The 22,521-nt window shown below is 48.9% G+C and overlaps 1 protein-coding gene across 4 annotated transcripts in view; it reads left to right on the forward strand.

Annotated features, from left to right (window-relative positions):
* The first annotated feature begins 655 nt into the window (after nt 1-655).
* WDFY4 (WDFY family member 4) overlaps nt 656-22,521 on the forward strand; it is a 297,400-nt gene continuing 275,534 nt past the window's right edge. For 2 of the 4 annotated variants that reach the window (XM_054436994.2, XM_054436995.2), the window contains exon 1: nt 938-1,402. The gene's annotated coding sequence lies outside the window, so the exon portion shown is untranslated. Of the gene's footprint in view, nt 872-937; nt 1,403-22,521 lie in introns of those variants that run through there. The other 2 variants (XM_054436992.2, XM_054436996.2) reach the window with 2 other exon arrangements.

Here is a 22,521-nt window from a genome sequence, read left to right on the forward strand (position 1 = left end):
TGAGCTGCACTGAGGGTCAAGGATCAGGCATTAGCACTAACAAGTGCCCTTGCTCTGTGGCAAAATTCTCCTTTTACAGAGCACAAGCAGGATTGTGTGTGAATGGACATGCTTGTTTGTCCTGTGGAGATGACGTTATGGATAGGTGACATGAATAATTCAGCCTAGTTTATATATTCAGAGGAATGAGAATTTGGAGTCTGAGTTTCAGAGATTTGCATTCTATGGTTTTAGATGTCCTCTCATCCTTGCCTCAGTGTTGGCCGCAGGAGGACTCCCCTCATTGGTGGTTCAAGTTCTATCTGAGGAGGAGAAAGAAATCCAAGTGGGCAGCTCTGAGCTTGGTGGGGCGAGGGTTGCCCAACCCATGCCATGTCCAGGGGTGCACTTAAACGCACCTCTGATTAGATTCATCTAACACCATCATTGTTCTCATTTTGCCAGAGGCCCAGAGAGGAGAGGTGTGCACCAGTGGTCACACGGCTAGTGAAGAGGGGACACAGAATCCAGACCTACTCTTCCAGGGCTGGTCTGTACCTTCCATTTTGTCCTTGGCCCCAACCAGCACCGTGTGACCACGGAGACTGCACAGCCCCAAGGAGCCTTGCTGCAGAACCCAAGTCACCCGCCAGAACTCCAGCAGCTCCGTGGTCGGCTGGAGAGTGGGCAGAGTCAGGCATCTGCCGGCTCTCCACTTCTGCTTTCTCCAGGAAATGAGCAGAGACCCAGCGCGAGTGATTCAGAGTGAAACGGCGCTGAAGACTGACGATGCGGGGCCGGGTCCTCTTCCCCCGAGTCTGAGGAGCTGCGGCTGGGGATGAGGGGTCCCATGCCATCTGATGTCTGCAGGCGCTGACGGCCACCCCTCCAGGTAGGCCACCTTGCTCTTGGACCAGCCAGGCCAGCCTAGAGGTGGGCATATGGGCGCCGCCTGTCAGCTTGGGGCCTACTGGCTGCCTCCTGGGAGGCTGAGTATAGGGCACATGTGACCCAGTGCCTGGTTTGGGTTTGTGAATGTGGGAGAGGAGGTGAGCTGGGGAGCAGGAAGTGTGTGTGGCGTGGGCGGCCCCTGTGGTCAGGGCCACTCCAGGGCCTGGGTCTGCCGGAGTGTGTGTCACCGCTGAAGTTTGGGAGTCAGACTGGGCTCCAGCAGCACTCCTCGACCTCCGACGGCAGGTCAAGTCCTTTCTCGGGGTCCTGCTATGAAGGGAACCCTGGGAAGGGCTGACACGGGCTTTCCTGGTTGTCAAGTGGGCGGAGAGTGCAGGCCGACAGGACAGTGAGGCTCGCCCTCCAAGCTCCCGCATAGGCCTCTGAGGAGTGCAGAGTCGGAGGGCCATTTCCAACGGGCCTCAGAGGGAGCTGGTCTATCCTGGCCCTGCCATTACTCCACTGGGTTCTGGTAAGTAGGTGCCTCCCTGGGCTCACTTCCCTCATATGAATTATTACAGCAAACCATTGAAACGCCTGCATTTTCTGCCTAAGCAGGGCCACCTGCTCAGTAAGGACTGATTCTTCTTTTCCCCTGAAATGAAACTTCTAGAACACTAAACTGATCCTTTGTCCCAACCCATCTAAAGTGAGGGGGAGCTGGTTTGATAACTAAGGGCTCTATGCATTACCCTTTCAACGGAGCACACTAATGTTAGTATGAGTTTATGTATAGTCATTCATTTAGTTATTTAACAAATAGGTATTGAGAAACCACTCCCTGCCAGGCTCTGGTCAAAGCGGACAGGGGTCTATGGTGCTCAGCGGGTGGGAGAGCAGCAGGTAGGGTGGGGGTCTTGGGAGGGTGGGGATGGCTCTAGTTTTCTGAGAGGGCACCTGTGAGGGAGGCCGAGTCCTGTGGGTTTCTGAGAAGTGTTCTTGATAAGGGTCTGGAGGAGGAGACCTGGTGGAGGTTGGTGTGGCAGAGCCGGGTAAGGGGCATACCTGGGGTTCTGGCCAGAGAAGTAGGGAACAGGGTCAGGTCAGGGAGGCCCTTCCTGTCTGTCTATCCTGAGCACCTAGGCTATTCTTCCATGAACTTGGGAAGATTTTCTGTGTTGAAAGAACAGAAAATTTCGGCCAGGAGCAGTGGCTCATGCCTGTAATCTCAGCACTTTGGGAGGCCGAGAGGGGCGGATCACCTGAGGTCAGGAGTTCAAGACCAGTCTGGACAACATGATGAAACTCCATCTCCAAAAAAAAAAAAAAAAAGAAAGAAAGAAAGAAAAGAAAATTTAGAAAGACCATAATAAAATAGAAGTAATAAAAATAGCATAAACCCTGTGTGCTGACCCCTTAGATTTTTTTAAAGATCAGCGTCATCTTTGAAGTCCTCTTCATGCCTATCTTTCACCCTCCCTCTTCAGAAGCAGCAACAGTCCAGAATTTTGGGTTTATTGTTCCCTTGCTTTTTTTTTCTAATTTTACATGCCATATTTAAATCACTATATATGTATGATTGCAAGTTGTTGAACTCTGTAAACATGGAATTAAATATTCTTTTAAAATTTGCCTAATTGGTTCAAAAGTTTGTTTCTGAAATTTCTTCATATTTTTGCATGTACCTGTAGATAAAGTTTTCTGCAGTATAGTATTCTATTAGATGAGTGTACCTCAATATATTTATCTGAGATGCTGTTGATGGGCATTTGAGGTATTTCAAGAGTTTTTTTTTTTTTTCTATTATAAGCAGTGCCGCTAGAACTATTTTTGTACATGCATCTTGGGGCGTGTGTGCAAGAATTTATCTTGGGTATATACTCTAGAAATAGAATTGGTGGGTCATAGGTTATACATATCTTCAGCCTTAAAGGATGTCACCACATTGTTTTCCAAAGTTTTTGCCTCATTTTACTCACCCCTCAGCAATGCACCAAAGTTTCTGTTGCTCCACATCTTCATCAACATTTGATATTGTCAGGTACTGTATTTCTGCCAATCTGGTAGAAATGAAAAGCTATCTTAGCATGTTTTTAATTTGCATTTACCAAATTACTAAGGTTGGGCATCTTTTTCATATGTTTATTGGCCATTTGGGGTCCCTTTTCCTGTTCACATTTTTTGGCCATTTCTCATGGAGTTACCTGTCTTTTATCCTATTGATTTGCCATAATTCAATACATATTCTGGGTACTATTTTTTGTCATTTATATATATAACAAATATTTTTCATTGGTTGGTGCCTTGTCTCCTTATATTCCTGTGGATTTTATTAATGACTGAATTTCTTAGTTTCAAACAAGTTTATCCATCTGTCGCTTTATGATTTATACTTGTTATGTGTTATCTAAGAAATTCTCCACTATAACGTTGTAAAATTATTCTCATATTATTTTCAAAAAATGTTATAATATTACTTTTTACACTTAAGTCTCTAGTCTGCCTGGAAATGGCTTTTGTGTATGGCGTGAGGTGGGAAGAAACTTTATTTTATTCTGCTTTTCCCATATGGATAACCAAGAGTCTTGGTACCATTTATTTAATAGGCCATTCTTTTTTTTTTTTTTTTTGAGATGGAGTCTTGCTCTGTCACCCAGGCTGGAGTGCAATGGCATGACCTTGGCTCACTGCAACCTCCACCTCCCAGGTTCAAGCAATTATCCTGCCTCAGCCTCCCTAGTAGGTGAGATTACAGGTACACGCCATCACACCTGGCTAATTTTTTTTTTTTTTTTTTTGAGACAGATTTGCTCTGTCACCCAGGCTGGAGTGCAGTGGTGTGATCTCGGCTCACTGCAACCTCCACCTCCCAGCTTCAAGCGATTCCTCTGCCTCAGCCTCCCCAGTAGCTGGGACTACTGGCGTGCGCCACCACACCTGGCTAATTTTTGGATTTTTAAGTAGGGATGGGGTTTCACTGTGTTGGTCAGGCTGGTCTTGAACTCCTGACCTCAGGTGATCCACTACCTCGGCCTCCCAAAGTGCTGGGATTACAGGCATGAGCCACCACACCCGGCCTAATAGGCCATTTTTTAGTCACTGATCCATGATAGCTCTGTTGTGAGTTGAGTTGTCATGTGCATGGGGGTCTTTCCTGGTTCTCTATTCTGTCAATTTGTCTAACCCTTTGCCAATGCTAGACAACATTGTTAACCACAGGTTTATAATAAATTTCGATATCTGGAAAGAGCCTCCCCATTCTTTTCTTCTTCCATCCTGTCTTGAGAATTCTTGGTATTTTACTCATTCATATAAATTTCAGAATTGGCTTTCAACGGAAAAAAAAACTATGTTCAGATTTGACTGGAAATATAATTTGGAAAGAAGTGATATCTTTATGAAAATGACTTTTCCAATTCATAAACATCGTCTGTCTCTCCATCTATTTAGGTCTTCTCTAAAGTATTTAAATACAGTGTTATTATTTTCTTTATAGCAGTAGTGCATATTTTGACTAGACATATCCCTAAGTGGTTTATATTTTTATATTGTGTAAATTGTCATTAAAATACTTTTTTGGACTGTTGCTATTTGGACTGATTCTTGTTCAAAATGCAAGCATTTTAAACAAGAATCGTTTTGGGTGTCATGTGAAGATTGTAGGAGACCAAAGGAAGAAGCAAGACTATCAGTTCAGAGGCTTTTGCGATAACCCAGGCTAGAAGTGGTGGTGGCTTGTCCCAAAGTGATAATAGTTGAGATAATGAGAGGTGGTCAGAGTGGTCAGGTTCTAGATATTTTTGAGGGTAGGATTTGATGACATTTTAGGTATAGAGCATGGGAAAAAGAGAGAAGCTAAAGATGACTCCAAAGTAACAGGAAGAATGAGATTGTCACCTACTGAGCTGGCTTGAGGGCAGTAGAAGCAGATTTGGAAGGTGGTGGTGATTCAGAAATATGAGTTTGGTCATACAAAGGTGGAGATGCCTGTTAGACAATATGTGAAGAAATGAAGGCTTGGCACCCTTCACCCCCACCCCAGTGACCTTCATGGTAGACAAGCAAGGCAGCTTGATCAACTGGCAGAAAGAAGGAAGATATATTGTGTAGGAGGGTAAGGAAAATGAACTTCTCAGAGTTCCTAGAACCACACCTTAGAGCTGCTACCCATTTTATTTACAATTAAGGGCTTCCATTTGTAATCTCCCTCCAAGTGCTATAAACCATCAAAATGCAGATAGATGATATCTCCTAAACCCTTGGCTGCCAGTCCCCTTTGAGGTATCTGCACTCCTTAAAAACTTAAATATCAAAGTCTAGACCTTTGTTATCCAATACAGAAGCCACTAGCCATACTTGAAATGTAGCCGATGTGATTTGAGAGGCACTGTAAGTGTGAAATACACACCAGATTTTAAAGATGTTACAGACTAACAACAAAAAATTATAAAATACCTCAGTACCTAAAAATATTGATTACATAGTGAAAATATTTTGGATATATTGGGTTAAGCGAAATATACTTTAAACATTAATTTAACCTATTTATTTTTATTTTTAAAATGTGTCTACCAGAAAATTTGAAATTACACATGTGGCTGGAATTTGTGGCTGGCTTTCTATTTCTAATATTTCTATTGGACAGCAGCCTTTAGAGGAATGATACTTCTTGTTTTATGGCCAGAGGCTTTCATGGGAACAGAGTTTGAGATGGATGAGAAGTAAGAGAAGTGAAAAGCCACTTGAACCAAATAATTCCAAGGAGAAAGAAAATATACAAGCTAAGAATAATGCATTTAGTACCTAAATAAACCAGGGACTTGTACTTGCAAACTCACTTAATCCTCAAGATGAGATAAGTTTCATTATTCCCGTTTTACAGATGAGAAAATGGAGACTCAGAGACGTAAGGTTCTTTGCCCTTGAATAGTGAGTGGCTGAGCTGGGATTTGATCCTAGTTCCACCTGATTTTAAAGCCTGTGCACTTGCATTAGACCACACTACCACCAAAGGGCTGAATAAGCTACACTTCTAGAGAGGAATAGTGAATATTTGGCAGGAGTATGACAATGGTTCTTCCCTTTTGGCTGAATGATTAATTCTTCTTTTGAGAATTCATAGGAAACAAAATCATTGCAGCAGGGATCCTTCCCCTCAGCATTGCCCATGACAGCAGCGGAGACAATCTGAGCATCCAGTTATTACAGAGTGAGAGTCAATTATGGGGGATCCATCAAGAGGATGCTCCATGGTCACTAGGTCTGATACTTTAAGGAAAAGGGCAATGCAGAACATGTTTATGATATGATGGATGATTAATGTAATTAAATCATTTTCACATTAATTACAAGCAAAATATACTTGTGATATGGGATGTTTGGGGTGTTGCCTTTCTGGCCAGAAACTTCTGTGGCCAGTGGCATCTTTGCCTGAGTTCTTGTCCTGCATGCAGTAAGAATGAGGGATGCAGTCATGTGGAGGGTGAGCAAGATGAAGAGGAGCTTTATTAAGTGTTAGAACAGCTAAGAGGAGACCCAGTGGGTAGCTTCTCTCTATAGACAGGTTGTCCTGATGAGCACTCAGCTCTCAGCAGAGGGGGTATGTCCTCTCCACAGCTGGTTGTCCCTACATCTGCAGCTCTCAACAGAGAGGAGGCCCTGGAGAAGGTAGCTCTTCTCTGCAGCTGATCCTCCTATAATCTTCCCAGCTCTCAGCAGAGAGTAGCTCCTCCCTGCAGCTGGTCATCCAGTCACCTCTCCGTCCTCTGCTGTGTTCTGGCTGAACCCAGGGTTTTTATGGACCTCAGAGGGGAGGAAATGAGAGCCAACTGGGCCATAGGTGGCCATGAGCAGCCTGAAAAAGACAACACAAGTCCCCACTCTGGTTTGTGGGTCTGGTAGCCCAGCCCCCAGCCTTCAGGCCCTCCTTGGCTTGAAGGTGGGACCTTACCGGGAACCTGCCCCACTCCACTGAGAAGCCTATCTGCCCCCTGCTGCCTTTCATGGTGCCCGGGCTGTTCATGCCAGGGGGCACCTGAAGGCCAGTGCAAGTGGCCCTTAACCCCTTCCCCTCATCACAGCCTGAGGCAGGGGCTCCTGATCCTCACTGGGTCCAGGCCAGAATTTGGGACAGGGGCAACATCACCAGGAGCTTCCCCTGTTGCCAAGGCTGTCAGGAGCCACTGGGGCAGAGCTAATCAAGGGCCCAGGCTGGAAGTAGGAAGTGGCAGGCTCGGTGGTCACCCTGACTTAGGGTGGCAGACTCTGAGACACTGCCCTGGGTGTCCTGTGCAGACCCTCCTCCCAAGGCGCAGGAGCCCAGCACCGTTGGTGGGGTGGGTGCTGTGGCTGTGCCACTGGCTGGGTCCCCGAAGTGGGCACCACTCCAACTTTCCACCCTGGCCCCAAAGCCTGGCCCTAGCTCCACACTGGCACCCCTCTCTGCCTGACCATACTGCTCTCCTGTCACGCTGCTCCCCTGCTGGCTGGCTGGCAACCCGGCCTGTCTCCATCATGGCAGCCCCCAGGGTAGTGGGCTGCTGGAGTTGGGGGGCTGTCTGCCTCCTCCCCTTGCCCTCCCTACAGTGGCTGGCGTGATGGCAGTGGCCGTACCAGACTGCCTGCTGCTGCCATCACTTGGATGTGAAAATTAGTAGGCATAAAGAGAAATATTTGTTGATTTTTGTGTTTTCCATGTGATAATAAGAAAATTTCTCAGTAGCGCTCTAATATCGGCTGTTAAAAGGATAAGCACAAACTAGAAAGAGAAATGTAGTCAAAGATAAAGGTATGTACACATAAAGAAATTGTGTAGAGGATGGCCAAAACATGTGAGCAATTAGCAATGTTGAAACACGCTGCCAGGAACCCACTGATCAACTGTGGACAGAATCCACGGAGAGTGGCCCTGTGTGCAGAAGGCTGCAGGGTGGCAGATGCTATAACAGAGGCAGGGTCGAGCACCCCTGCAGCTGTTTTTCCCAGAGTCTCTGCCCTGAGAATGCCTGTTCTTTAGGAGAAGGAGGAGGGTAGCAATTAAAAGGGTGATGAAGCCCAGGATGGGGGGTGCAAGCCTCAGGGCACAGGCTCCTAAGCTACCCAGGAACCAAACCTGCATGTCCAATGTATGCATAGCAGCTCCACGTGGTCTCAGCCTTCGAGGGGTGTGTAGGGCGATCAAAGGGCCAGGCAGATCAAGGTGGCAAATGCCCAGATGTTCAAAAGGGGAAAAGCCCAGGGCACTGCCCTGCTGTCAGATCACAGATTCTTGTATTTCCTTTTAGCCTCACACACCTGTGGGCCTGTGGGCTAGGACACTTTTACCCTGTCGGAGTGACAGGGACGGAAGGGAGGGACAGTGCCCCTAGGTGAGTCTACACCTCTGCCAGTGGGCAGGATCCTCACAATCACCACCCTGGAAGACTGCCTTTGTTCCACGAAACACTTCCTTCCTCACACAATTGCAAGTGTCTGAATCATCTCATTTTTGAAGTGTGTATTTAATGTGATGATTTTCCCTCCCAAAGTGCTTTAATTAAATGACTGTGGCATTTTATAATCGATAGAGACTTTGAATTGAGGAAATATAAGAGTGAGAAAGAGAGTGTATTCATGAATAACGATGACATTAAGGAGGAACGGGATGGGAGCCACAGTTGTTATAGGCAGCAGGCACTGGGGAAAATGATTGATTTGGGAATTAATGCAGGCCAACCTTTGTGCGGCCTGCCTGACTGTGCCAGCCAAGGCCTTTCACTGCCAAACTTCCCTTTTCTCCTGTACATGGGACAATCAAAGCCCTGCTGCCCGCTGTCTGCCTCGCTGTTCCACTGTAATTACTGAGATCATATCTTGATGCAGCCTTGAAAACTGGAAGGGGCTGTCGCCTGCTGGTGATGGTTGCCTTCTAATGGCAGGATGGCCTAATAGTGGGAGCAGTTTGAAAGTGGAGAGGGGCAGGGTTGCTTCTTGTGTTGAGGAGGGCAGCCATGTGCTGTGTCTGGAAGGTGGCAGGTTTGGACCGTGGTGCTGAAGGAGGAGCTTTCCAGGCAGAGGAGGTGGCCTGACTGAAGGCAGAGGGGTTATGGTGTGAGTGATCAGTGGATTCAGCTTAACCCCACTGAGGGTGCAGGGAGGAATTAGGCAAGGAGGGGGTTAGGTCCTATCATCAGGGCCATAAGCTTGGGAAGTTTCCCAGAGAACATGGGAGCTGCGGAGGACGTTTACTCAGGGGAGAGACGTGCTGGAGTTGTGCTGTAAAGTCTGATAGTGTGGGGTGGGTGGGAGGTGGAGGGAAGCCTGGAGGCAGAGACTTGCCATGGTGCAGCCAAGGGACAGATGAACAAGCAGAGGGGTTGGTGCCGGGCCCACCCTGGGCTACCAGCCTCATAGAGGGCAGGCCCAGAGGACCTGTGTCACCCACGCAAGTGGCATTCTCAGGTCCCTCGACCCCTTTCTGTTCTATTCAGATGCCATCCTCCCACCTCCTTCAACACGTAGAATAATTAAGAAAATTATTCCTGGTACATTAAGAGGTCTGCCAGCTTGTGGGAGACTCATTCTGGTTAAACAAATATTCAGCTCTCAGAGGAGAAATCTGAAGCTTGTGAACCTGGGCGAATCTGAACAGCCAAACTTCACTGGCAGACACCTCCTTAAGGAGCATCTATTCTAAACGCTTCATGTTACAGGTGGGGAAACTGAGTCACAGAAAAGCAAAGAGACTCAGCTTGGAGGCTGAAGCCCCTACTTCCAGTGGCTAGCAATATATTTCCTTGCTCTTCTCTTAGGTGAAAAGCATCAGGAGCCAAGTTGCATCTGAAAGTGTCTCTTTTTCTCTTTAACCTAGAGGCAGAGTTTTCTGGGTCCAGGTTGGCCTGGCACAGGAGAGGACAGGGAACTCAAGAAAATGAGTCACTCTATCTGTGACGTAGGTGGTTTGTGCCCTCACTTTTTTGTGCTTTGATGATTCCAGAGAACTAAGAGATCTTTAATTCCTGAGGAGCCAGGCATGCATACTTCCGGATATGTTTCAAAGCTTCACTTGTGATTTTTGTGTGTTTATTCTGACCAAATTATTCTTGAAATTTAATAAGCTAAACGGGATGATTGTGTGACCAAACGAAGCCATCTGGAAATGTGTCAAAATCTTTCTTACCTTAGCACGTGAGATATAAAGGATCCTGCAAAGTTCCCCTGTCATTTTCCTTCTCTGGGAGTTTGGAGGGTGAGGAATCGGATGGGGGCTGCTCAGAGTCTGGAGACATTCCTAATGGAGTCCCTGGCCAAACTTTCTGCCCTGTTCCTGCTCATATGCCTCCCAGTTGAACAAAGCCAGGTCTAGTTAAGCCCAGCCTCTCCTGTGGCTTTGTTTCTCCCTCCTCTTTCCTCTAACCTGCCCATTGGGTAGCTTATTTCTACTTCCCTCAGACTCCCTCTCCAAAGCCCCTGTTTCTGTGACACCTCTTCCACCACCCCCTAGCCTCCTCCACCCCCATGTATTAGAGCATCCCTTTCCCTGTCTCTTCTCCCAGGAGGCTGTGAGCTCCTGGTGGCAGAATTACCAGTGACAGGAAGCTGCCAGCTGCTCCTGTCACTCTCTGCTGAGAGCCCCACAGTAATTCCCAGGACCACTCCATGAGACAAGCACCATGTCCATATCCATCAGCTTGCCACTCCGGGCTCTCTGCAGGGCCCTCTCACCACACACTCACTCAACCCCTGAGCCCCTGTCCCTGCTTTTTCTTGGACACCTGTGCCGTTTGCCAGACACTCACTCACGCTTCCCGGGGTGCCTGTCCACTTACTGCCAGGGTCCATCCTTACTCTTCGGTGTCCACCACCGGCACCATATGTTCTAAGAAGCCCTCCCAGACTTCTCCACCCTCCCCAGGCTGGGCCATAAGCCTCCTCTTGCCCCACAGCCACCACCACCCTGCCCAATGACTGTCCCACTGCATCTGCTTCCTTGCTGGCCCCCTGCTCGCCCTGAGCTTTGAAGTCCAGGGTGTGGACAGAGGGTGATCCTGCTGCTTGCATGTTTAATAATCCAGAGACCCACTACATGGAACATGCCAAGTAGAGCAGTAGCCCCAGTGGCTTTGCCTGGAGGACAAGTAACTGACACTGAGTGTGCTGGTATCTGTGGAGAGAATTCTGGCCAAGGAGTGTCCACGTTGTCCAAGGCTAATGAACCCTTATCCTTGAGGCTCCCAGGGATCTGCTTTTCTCTGGGGCAACAGAGCAACCACAGAGTCTTGTTTTGGGCCTCCCAGCTTGTTGTGTGAGCTGCGGGCAGACAGCAGGTCTGGCTTGGATCTCCTATGGCTGGGGGTCAGCAACAACTATGCAAGTCCAGCCAGGAACTCCCTGCAACACTGCAGGCTTCAGCTAGTACCATGGCATATTCCACCACCACTGACCACTGCCTGAAGCCAACCTTGAGTGCTGGAAGAGGGGACCTGGGTTTGACCTTGATTCTGATGTTTGTCAGCTGTTTGATGTCAGATAAATTACTTGTTTTCTGAGTCTCACTTTACCCATCTGTACAGTGGGAATAGTAATGCCTACCTTACAGGTTTTCTAAGAGTAGAGAACATTGATGTCTCTGTTAGTAGATGGTCACTCTTCCATGGCCTTTCTTACCTAAGGGGACACTTTCTTACATTTCAGTGGAGACTGAGCCCCGATCGGCTCCCAGGTTAGAGAGGCTCACCACCTTTCCGCAGGGACTGGGGCTTCTTGTAACCTGTGCTGTCTCCAACTCATGTCTTTGTCCCCATCATGATAGCTCAACCATAGCCAAACTGTAGGGGTCCAGCCAGGGGAACTGCTCCCTGGCCATTTTTGGCAATGTGGAAGTAGGTACACATACCGAGATACAGAACCAGCCCCTTCCGCAGGACACTGTGAGTTCCTGTATTCCGCTGCTGTTGCAAAAACCACAGAGGTGTGTGCTGGCCAGGAGCCCAGTGAGGACTGGAATCAGAAAGAGGAAGTTTTGATAGCCATGGAAGGTTTGCTGACCTGCCTAGTTCCTTCCAATGGGAGTCTCCGTCTTAGTCTTCAGGGGATCCCCTGAACTTCTGAAAAACACCTGCATTGCCTCAGTCTCCTCATGAGTCCTTTGCAGCAGGTATAGGGCCCTGGGCCCTGCCATTCTCTGCCTGCAGGCACACTCAGCCCTTGGCCCAGGTAAGAAGTGGGGACACTCGCTAATTGCTGAGGCCTAGGGCCTCACTGAGGTGATTACTGGAGTTATCTGTGAGTACAGCAGTTGCGCCTGCTCCTGGCACTCCCTTGAGGAGGTGCTGGCCATGCAGGGCCCACAGGGAACCTCCTGAGTGGCCCACTCCTTGCTCTCCCACCTGCTATCTGCAAGGCTGCCGCTGACTCCACTTGGCCCTGATGTGGCATTCCCCTAACACAGGCTTGGTCTTGGAGGCAGCCCTCCTGCTCGTGTCTCCACATTGTGTCCTCGCCAGGGCCAAATCCTCACATGCAGCCCTGTCTGGCCATGCTCAGGCCCACATCTCTACGGCCCTGTCCTGACGTCCAACAAACCAGCTCCTTGTGAGGAGACCCGAGATTCGACAGACTCAGCAGCCAGCCCAGGGGGAGGTGATGAAGGCAAAAAGAAGGGTCTAGGCTGGGACTGGGGCAGCTGACTCAGACCTTGGGGCTGAACCCCAAAGATGGATGGAGGCCCCAGAGCACACTTACAAAGGCCATGTGGGCTCAGGCTCCCCAGAGAAGTGCAGATTTTAAGAGCTTCAAGGTAGCAAGGTGCAGAATGCAGAAGAGGCCATGCAGAGCGCACTCTGTGGGCATCTAGCGTGTACTGGACACCCTCTCACATATGTTGGCTTGCTTAATTCTTTCTGCAATGTTGCAAGGACAATGTTGTTCCCATTTTACAGCTGGAGACATTGAGGTTGAAGGAGCCTGAGTCGCTAAGGTTACAGGTTAGGAAGAGGTGGAGCTGGGATTTAAATCTGATCTATGTGATGCTGCTCTGGGTTGGCTTGACCTTGGAGCTCAGGAGGGGTCCAGGCTGGCCAGAGGGACTAGGTTCAGGGTGGTGGGGTGCTTACCAGCGAGTCAAGGCCAGAGGTTGTCACACAGCCCAGGCTAACAGGCCCACTCCTAGATACATGGAGCTACTTGAGGTGGGCCTGGAACATTCAGGTCTCACCCAGCTCACAGGTAACTTAGGAGCTAATGTCGGGGCTCTGGACAGCAGGCCCTGCCATGAAGCAGTAAAGACCTAGCAGGGGCTCCCAGTTCCCTTCCTGACCTGCTTTGTGATGTTCTATGAGCCACCCACATCTCTGGGCATCACAGAGCTCTGGGAGGCTAAGAATCCCATGTCTTCCTGGCCCCTGGCCTCACCTGGGGACGTGGTGCAATCACCTTAGACCTTGTAACCAACACTTACACATGGCGCCACTCAGAAGTAAGTCACAATGTTGGGGAACCCGGCCTCCAAGGTGGTCTGGTGAGTGGCCTGGGTGGGTGATGGCTACTCTGTTTCCAAGCTCACCAGGCATCTGATGTGCAGGTGTGCATCTGACAAAGATGCATGAGTCAGATGCACATCTTATTGGGTTATCTCCAGGGTCCTGCCTTCTTTCTGTTTCTAAGGCAATCCCTCTAACCAGAGTGATCATGGCCCTGTACCTCCTGGCTGTTCTTTCTTCTTCTCTTTCCTGTTCCAGGCTTGGTTTACTGCCAGCCAGGACAAGCTTTCTAGAATGGTGTTTCCTGGGCCATTTTCCTGCTTAGTACTTCCAGGGTCTCCCCATTACCCAGAATGCCAGGTCTAACCATGCTGGCCTCCCTTTCCTGGTCGCACATGACTCCAGGTGGCATCTTGTCCCATGGCCCCCAGGTCACCTTGGCCTGTTTGCTGCATGTCTGCCTCCAGCTTGCTTCCTGCCTGGCCTTCTCTGAGTAGCCCTTCCATCCCCACGGGTGTGCCTGTCCTCGATGGCCCCACGCACATTTGTTCTCCTAGAGTCCTGTGCCCCAGCTCTGAGACGGCCTCTGAGGAGGGGATGTGTTGTCCATTACAGAGCCCCTCCTGTGACCTGCTTCTTGACAGGCCATCTCGTGGTGTCTCCCAGCAGCACATTTTTTCAGACGAGGATCGGCACTGTGGAGAGTCACTTCTGAGATTCCACAGCTCACGGCATGAGGAGCAGGAGCCGGAATGCAGGACTTGATGCCAGGTTCCAATTTTGCCTGCCCATGATGTCTGTCTTCTAGCCTGGGAGATTGTACCAATCTCCTGCACATTTGAAGCACTCTGATGTCACTCTCCTGCCCCCAAGGGTGCCAGAGCTCGAGGCTTGTGGCTGTGGCATTGACAAGGCCCCGTGACAGTCCTGTTCCAGCTTTCTAGTGGGTGGGCCTTGCCTGTGCAGATCAGACCAAGATTTCCATGAAATGCTCTTTCTGAGCAGCAGTGGCCTCTCGGAGGAGCAGTGAGGGGCAAGAGGCCTTCACCCCACTTCTGGCGTGACACTGAAGACCTCTTTCTCTTGGGGCCCTCTGTCAACCGTATCATGCTCAGTCTTTGTTCAATTTGCTCTCAGTGGGGGAGACGGATTGAAGGTGTGGGGTTAATCCACAACCCCAAATATGGCTCCTGCTTTACCTCATGCTTCTAAGAAGGCAAAGTTTAATGCTGTGCATGCCAAGTGGTACTGGTTCAATAAACGCTGATGGGAAATGTGGACAGGTCTGGCGGGTGAAGGGCTTTATCCAGGACAGCCATGCTCTATCCGCTGAGGCTCTCCAGAGAAACAGAACAATAGGATGTGTGCATGTGTGTAGGCAGAGAGAGATTTATTTTAAGGTACTGGTTCACACAATTGTGGCAGCTGGCAAGTTTGAAATCTTCAGAGTGGACTGGAGACTCAGGGAAAGGTTGCCGTGAGTCCGAAATCAGTCTGCTGGCAACTCTGGAGGAGATCAGAGGTCTCTCATGAAACACGCTATAGACCTAGCCGGCCCGTGCAGCCCCAGAAAGCACATGCTGCAGGGCTCACAGCCCCTGCCACGTCTCCATTTCCTCCTCCACAGACAGCCACGCTCACCTGGCTTTTGCCCCAGTGGGAGGTGAGGTCTGGGAGGTGAGGAGAGGGAAGTGGGAGGTGGAGGGAGCAGAATGTCTATGGACAGGGCTCTCAGGGTGACCATGGGGAAGAGGGTGGGGCCTGGCCATAGCCACTCTGAGACAGCAGGCAGAGAAGCAGATCACACACTCAGTGTTCAGAGCTTTCAGTGTTGGGGCTTACAGCATGGGGACTTTGGAGCCAGCAGGGACAGAGGCACAGGGACCTATTGTAACATCCACTGTCCCTCCTGTCCCCTTCACACCCCACACACGTACACACCAGAGCTCCTGCTGTCAGTTAATACATCACTGATGTGGGCAAGGACTTTCCCCACAGTGGAGAGTGGGGAGAGGAGGGGCTCCTGTTTTGGAGGAGCTAGACAACCTCAGAGGGAGAGTGGTGGAGAGGTTTTGGAGGCAGACAGATCTGGACCTCAGTGAGTTGCAGGCTCCTGCTCCCAGCCTCAGTTTCCTCGTCTGAAAATGGTATCCCTAATGTCCACGTCTTGGAGTCATCATGCAGGCTGAAAGTGCAAAAGTGCAGCTGGCCTGCCACACACTAAGCTCCCAACAAGGCTAAACTCCAGCTTTGCCTGAGACACTTTAGCCTCTCACACTGCGCTTTTTGTTTTTGTCCTCTTGGTCCACTGTCTGGGCTGAGGGTGAGGGGTGATCAGGGCTTGCTGTAATGCTAGGTAAAATCTAGATGATAGGATTCTTCTGCTTCCAAAGTCCCTCTCCAAGGCTTCTCCTCAGGTGGTGGTCCTCTAGGTGTGGTCCCTGAACCAGCTGCCTCTGCACCTCCTGGGAACTCTTTAGAGGTACAAATTCCTGAGACCCACCCCAGACTTACTGACTTGTAAACTCTGGGGCTGGGGTTCAGAAATCTGGTTTTAACAATCTGTTCAAGTGATGCTGATGCATGCTGAAGTTTTAGAACCACTGCTCTCAGAACAGTTTCTCTAGGAGGGCAGATTTTAGGCTGAAGGTTCACCTCCCAGCACCACCCCAAGGCTGGCCATCAGCAGGCGAAGCCTCCCAAAGGGAGTCTCAGAGCACTGGTCCTTCAATCAGCTCTTTCCCCATGGGCCCACAGGAAAGCCTGGAGGCTGTCATTCCACTGACACGAGTCCCCTCACCTACACTTCCCTCCTTTGCTTTGTACGTTATATAGACTGTGCTTTGGGGGCCCTTTACCACATCCTGCAGGAGCTCCAATGCTCTTGTCCAGTTTCTGCAAATTCTCAGGGTCTTATGTCTTCCAAGCTGCTTCTATCTCCTGATTTCTCTGATCTTGTCACTGGGTCTCATCTGTGTCCCCTTTGTTTACAATAGTGTTCCTCCCTGCCTGGAATTAACCCAGGTGTGGAACACAGAGCTTCTGTAATTGGCTTCCCATAATCCCTCCAATACAATGCCATTGTATGGCAAATGTTTACTGAAGCCTTGGCCCAGAAGGGAATTCTCACTTCTGAGAACACCAGCTGCGTGAGCACGCCCAAGGATGCTGTGCAAACGCACCATGCCTCCATCTCATCTCCACCTGGGGGTGGGAGTGTGTGGGGTCATGACAGTTCCTGTGACATGGGCTTTTTGGATAATTAAAGCACATTAGGTGGGCACAGCCCTTGGCAGGGGGTCTAGTGCGAAGCTAGCCCTCAATAGATGCTATTATAGTTATGATTTTATCGTGGTCATTAAACTGGATGAATTATTTCCTCTTCCTTTATCTTTTATCTATTTATCTATTGATTTTATTTATAAATTTATAATCATAGTACATACCACAATCTATAAGTAACATAACATAAAATTCACCATCATAACCATTTTTAAATGTATAGTTCAGTGGCATTGAGTATATTCACGTTGTTGTACAACCATCAGCACTATCCAGCTCCATTACCTTTTCATCTTGCAAAACTGAAACTCTGTGCCCATTAAACACTAACTCCCCATGCACCCCTCTCCCCAGTCTCTGGGAACCACCATTCTCCTTTCTGGCTCTATGAATTTGACTGCTCTAGGGACCTCATATCAATGGATCACACAGAATTTGTCCTTTTGTGACTGGTTAGTTCACTTTGTATAATTCTCTCAGGGTTCATCCATGTCGTAGCATATGCCAGAATTGTCTTCCTTTTGAAGGTTGAATAATATTCCATTTCATTGATTACACATTCATCTGTCATTGGACACTGGCTTGTCTCCACCTCTGGCCATTGGGAATAATGCTATTAGGAACATGCATGTACACGTGTCTGCTTGTGTCCCCACTTTCAGTTCTTTTGGGTATACTTTTACTTTTTGTAGTTGACCTACCTTGTCTATTAATTCAACCGGTTTGATGTAACAATCAATAATAAACATAGTATTTTTAATTGGATGCAAAAGTGGATGAGAACTTAAAGGGCAGTCTCCCCACTTGACCAACGTGGAGGCCGAGGTCGAGGCCAGGGAAGGGCCCTGAGTGAGTTCTTATCTGAGGGTGGTTTCTGTGGACAGGAGCCTTGACCTGTCCCCAGCCGGTGGCATCCTGAGGAAAGAGGAAGTGTGGTTAAGGTGGAGTGTGTGGACTTTGGAGTCAGATGCACAGAACTTGGCTGGTGGCCCCGTGGGAAGCTATGGAACCACTCTGAGGCTCTTTCCAGCACCTGTGAAATACTACTATTTACCACCTCGTGGGGTGTTGCTGTGGAGATAAAGAGAGATGATACAGAGATAAAAATGCAGAGCTACTATAAAGTGAGCTCTCAGGGAGGGAAGTCACTACTTTGATTAAATAGAGATTTCTATCCCTACTGTACAGGATAAAAGCTGAAGCCAAGGGACTAAAATCCCCACCTCTGGCTTTTCCATTAGTTCTCTTTCAACCTCAGTACATGTTTTCTTAAAGTCAAGTTTACTGAAATACAATTTACATAAAAATAATTTACTTTTTTTAGTGCACACTTTGGACAAATGTAGACAGTCATGTGACCACCACCAAGTAACTCCTCGTCCTGAAAGCTTACTTCATAGTGGCTCTGCATTTTCGTCTCTGTATCATCTCTTTTTTTCTTCACAGCAACACAGCATGAGGCAGCAAATACTAGCAGTATTTGATGGTTGCTGAAAAGAGCCTCAGAGCAGCTCCATAGCTCAGAACTGCTACTAAATAGCAAGTTCTGTGCAGCTGACTCCAAAGCCCACACACTCCTCCTTGACCACTTTCAAGATACAGGACATTTCTACCCCCGCAAAATTCCATCCTGCCTTTGTAGTCATCCCCTTATCCCCCGTCCCCGGCAACCACTGATCTTATTTTCTCTCCTTAACAATTTTGCCTTTTCCAAAATGTCATCTAAGTGGAATATGACAGTAGGTAGCCTCTTGGGGTTGGCTTCTGTCAGCCGACAGAGGCCTTTGAGATGCAGCCAGGGTGCTGTGGGTGTTAGCCGTGTGTTCCTTTGTACTGTGGAGAGGGATTCTGCTGTATGGATGTATGATGGACCCGAGTTTGTTTATTCATTCATTCTGTGAGGGGCATCTATGTTTTTTCCAGGTTTTGGCAGTGATGAATAGAGCTTCTAGAAACATTCATGTATAGGTTTTTGTAGGAGCATAAGTTTTCATTTCTCTAGGATGAATAGCTAGGGGCAGAATTCCTGGGGGTATGTTAAACTTTCCCTGAAACTGCCAAACTTCCTTCCAAAGTGGCAGTGCCGCGTTTGCATTCCCACCAGCAAGGGTGAGAGTGGTTGTTGCTCTGCACCCTTGCCATCATCAAGTTTTGTTTTCTTGTTGAAGACATACTAATTGGTGTGTCCTGGCATCTTGTTTTAATCATCATTTTCCTAATGATGATGCTGTTGTCCGTACTCAGTATTTCTGACTGTGTCAGCTGTGCAGGTAGATGTGAACACTGTTCATAGTACATCACCTCTGTCTCTCTCCCCTTTTTAATTCGGTTTTAGATTTTAAGGTCTCCTTGTTGATGTGAAACCATGGGGAAGAGGGAAGCAAGGACTAGCCCCACCCTGAACATGTTTTAGGAACAAGAATGGCTTTGCTATTTATGTATTTATTTTGGAGCGCTCCAGATTGAGGCCAAGACTCTGCTGAAAACAGGGGCAAGAGTGTTTGCATCGGCTGACATGCAGTGAGGCACTGGCTTTTGCATGGAGAGGAAAACAGATCATTTATGGCCATGCATGCGAAGCCACTATTCTATTTTGTATCATCTGGTTTAGAGGCTTCCCCAGCTCCAAGGCCTGAGGGCCATGGCCCATTACGGAGATGGCAAACAGGCAGTTTCTGCACCTGGAGTTTATAATCTGGAAATGAGAATAGTTGCAGAGGCTGACAAGAAATGGGGAAAGAATTTTAATCTTTAATTTTTTCAAAGCAACTCTTTGTCTGCAGGCCCCAGCTTTTCTGCAGAAGGCACTGAGTCCCAAGCTACCCCTTTGGGTCATTCCACATGTCTTCTTGCTCCGGGGCAGCTTTTCCCAGGAACAGCTTCTTGGCATCTTAGCTCCAAGAGCTGCTAGATCACATCTCACATTCTGAGACTCCCAACTCTGCAAATCACTCAACAGAAAGTCAGGGATGAAGACAGTCATCAAAATGTTTACTTAGCAGCCCAAATATCAGCAACCCAGCAGTTGCTTCATGCTCCAGATGTTACCCTTCATTGGGGCAGCTGTGCGCAGAATGCCTGGTGTGGGTTGTTACAACGCAGAGCGAGCTCTGATGATGCTATGTATCCCTGCAGGGTGGGTGGGGTGCAGGGTGAGGGTGGATAGTGACACCAAGAGACCTGGGGGCATGCATGGCCACTCCCAGCATTGGTGCTACTGAGGTCACAGGGAATCCCTCCCTCTCGGGTCCCTGCAGGCTCGCCATCTGGTTCCCTGCACATGGCACAGAGGAAGGGGAGACCCCATCACATACACACAACCCACAGACTCTGGGCCCCTGTGGGGGGTCCCTGCAGCCCTTCAGCTTCTCACTATGCTGGACCTCTTCCCATTGTTCATGCAGGAAGGGCAGAGAGGGACTGGGATCACCAGGACCATGTGGATGAGGAGAAGCCGAGTCCCAGAGAGGGGAAGTGACTCAGTTAAGACACGACAGGGGCCAAGTTTGACCTGGACCTCTGCCTGTGACTCCCATCCTGGCCCCACTGCCCCCTCTGCCTCGTGGCTGTGTGAGAAGGCAAATTTCTGCCTCAGGAGAGCAGAGCTTCCAACCTGGCTGGTCAGGGATGTGGAGGGCTGGAATGCCATGTGCCCCGAACCCATCCAAGCTGGGACACAGCACAGCCAGCAGGGAGGAGTGGTCTTGTCTTTTCCTGGAGGCTCTGGGACTCCCTGCAGCCTCCTGGCCTCTTGCCCTGCCAAGGCCACGTTTCCCTGAACCCTTCCCCTAAAAGCCCACCTGTCCAAGAACCTTTCCAGGGTAGCAAGTCTTCCCCCAGCCTGTGTGACCGGGTATAGTAGTTTGCCAAGCCCCTCTCCCAATTCTCAGCCCCAAGCAGCCACAGTGTGAGCCCAGCTGCCTGTGTGCACTGCTGGGGATGTGCTGGGCAGCAAAGCCTGGGCTGTCCACAGACCTGGGGGCTTCTGCTCTGGTCACCAACTGGCAAAGGGACCCTGGCCAAGTCACCTCTCTGCTCCCACCTCAGTACTAGCTGTGGACGAAGGCTGCTAGCTTTGCTGTCACTGGATATCAGAAGGATTACATGAAGAGATGCATGTAAATGCCTGCACTAAGTAGGTGCCAGTAAATATGCAGTCCCTTAATCCTAATAGTGACCTGTGCTAAGCTGACTAATGCTAGAGGGGCCCTGTGAGAGGACCTGTTGTCATCCCCACTCTACAAATGAGGACCATGAGGCAGGGATGAGTCTTGCCACTTGGTCTAAGCCCACTGTGTTCAAACCCCAGCAGTCTGGCCCCAAAGTCTGTGCTGGGAGCCAAACACGTCTGAGAGTAGAATCCCCAGGAGCCAAGGCCCAGGCGTGTTGTCTGTTTAACAGGTTGATTTTTATGAAAAATGCCCTGAGCTCAAGTTCCCACAGTGGAGAGTGAAGTGGGGGGATGGTTGGGAAGCACAGGTTTGGATCCTGTTTTTATTTAAAATTTTGATATTTTGTTCATCATGGATTTCTTGGCATTAACTTTGATCTCTAAAATTGTTGCATTAAATTATCATTTTTGGCACCTCCTTAAATCTTGTGCGGAGGTGAGTGCCTCCTTCACTGCCCTACCCTCACCCTGGCCTTGCCTGGGACTCCCACAGTGACCCTAAGCCCCAATGGGTCCCTTTTCACTCTGGATAAGAAGAGGCTGCTGGCTTGTAGGTGGGGCACTTCTTGAGAATGAGACGGATTAGAGTGTTTTTTTCTTGCTGTTCTTCACATGGCTTGCAAGGCTACTCCCTGTTTCCTTCCCTTTTAAAATAAAACTGGAGCAGGTGTGGCATGATCAGCAGATGAGCAGGAAGTGGGGCAGCTGCAGCTTAGCATTTGAGTCAGATGCTGCTGCCACGCAATGTCAGGGGTCCGCATTTGTTGGAAATTCTTGTTTATCAAAAATCTTTGCCGATTCAAGTGAAGGTGAGTCAAGTGTTTCACTTCAGCAAACGTGGCTTCTGCACTTTAGAGGAGAGCTGAGTGGTTTCTGATCCTTCCTCTGGATCTCCAGCTAAGTCCCCACCCATTGCAGTTCCATATTCTGACCCGATGCTCACTTGACTTGCCGCTTGCTGGTCCTGAAGATGGGGCATGTTAGCAGGTCCTCAGACATGGTTTACTGATAGAGCCAGTTAGTAGAGCCTGCAGGTGTGGCCACAGAATGAACTTTATATGGTAGAGACAACACTAAGCTCGCTGTTACCGTGGCTTGGGGCTGGCTCTATTGGTGCTAGGGATGGCAGTTTGGTTGGACATAGTGGCTTTCAGAGTCCTGGGGAAATCCTAGTAGAAATCTTGGAGTGGGAAAAATGAACTTGTTCCAAAGAGGGGTCTAGGCTAGAGAGAGAGAGAGATTGAGATTTGGGTGCCATCAGCGCATAGGTTAATTCATTCATGGATTCATTTATACTTTCATTCATTTATTCAATAACATTTTATTGAGAATCTAATCTGTGCCAGCCCCTGCTATGGTGGACACAATATCCTTGCCTTCATAGAGCTAACGTTTAGTGGATATGTGGCTCTCAGTGGTAATTAGAGCCCTGAGAATAGCTGAGACCTCCTTACAAAGAACCCATGAAATGAGAACTCACTGGAGTCTGACTCCAGAACACCAGCTGCAGGGAGCTCTGCAGGAGACCGAGCCTCAGATGGAAACATACTTAACTCCTCACTCTGCAGCAAATGCTCAGTGAGAAGCAACAGAGATGCACTTGCTTTTGATTTTATTTTACCTGTCAAATCATCAGGGTTTAAAAAAGGGTAATAAAAAAAGATTACACATAGGGAAGCTCGAGCTCTTGTACACTTATGTAGAAGGGCTGTCTGTCCCTTGATAGGATTGGTGTTTCAG

The sequence above is a fragment of the Pongo pygmaeus genome, chromosome 8, assembly GCF_028885625.2.
Source record: "Pongo pygmaeus isolate AG05252 chromosome 8, NHGRI_mPonPyg2-v2.0_pri, whole genome shotgun sequence".
In the NCBI taxonomy this organism is placed as follows: Eukaryota; Metazoa; Chordata; class Mammalia; order Primates; family Hominidae; genus Pongo; species Pongo pygmaeus.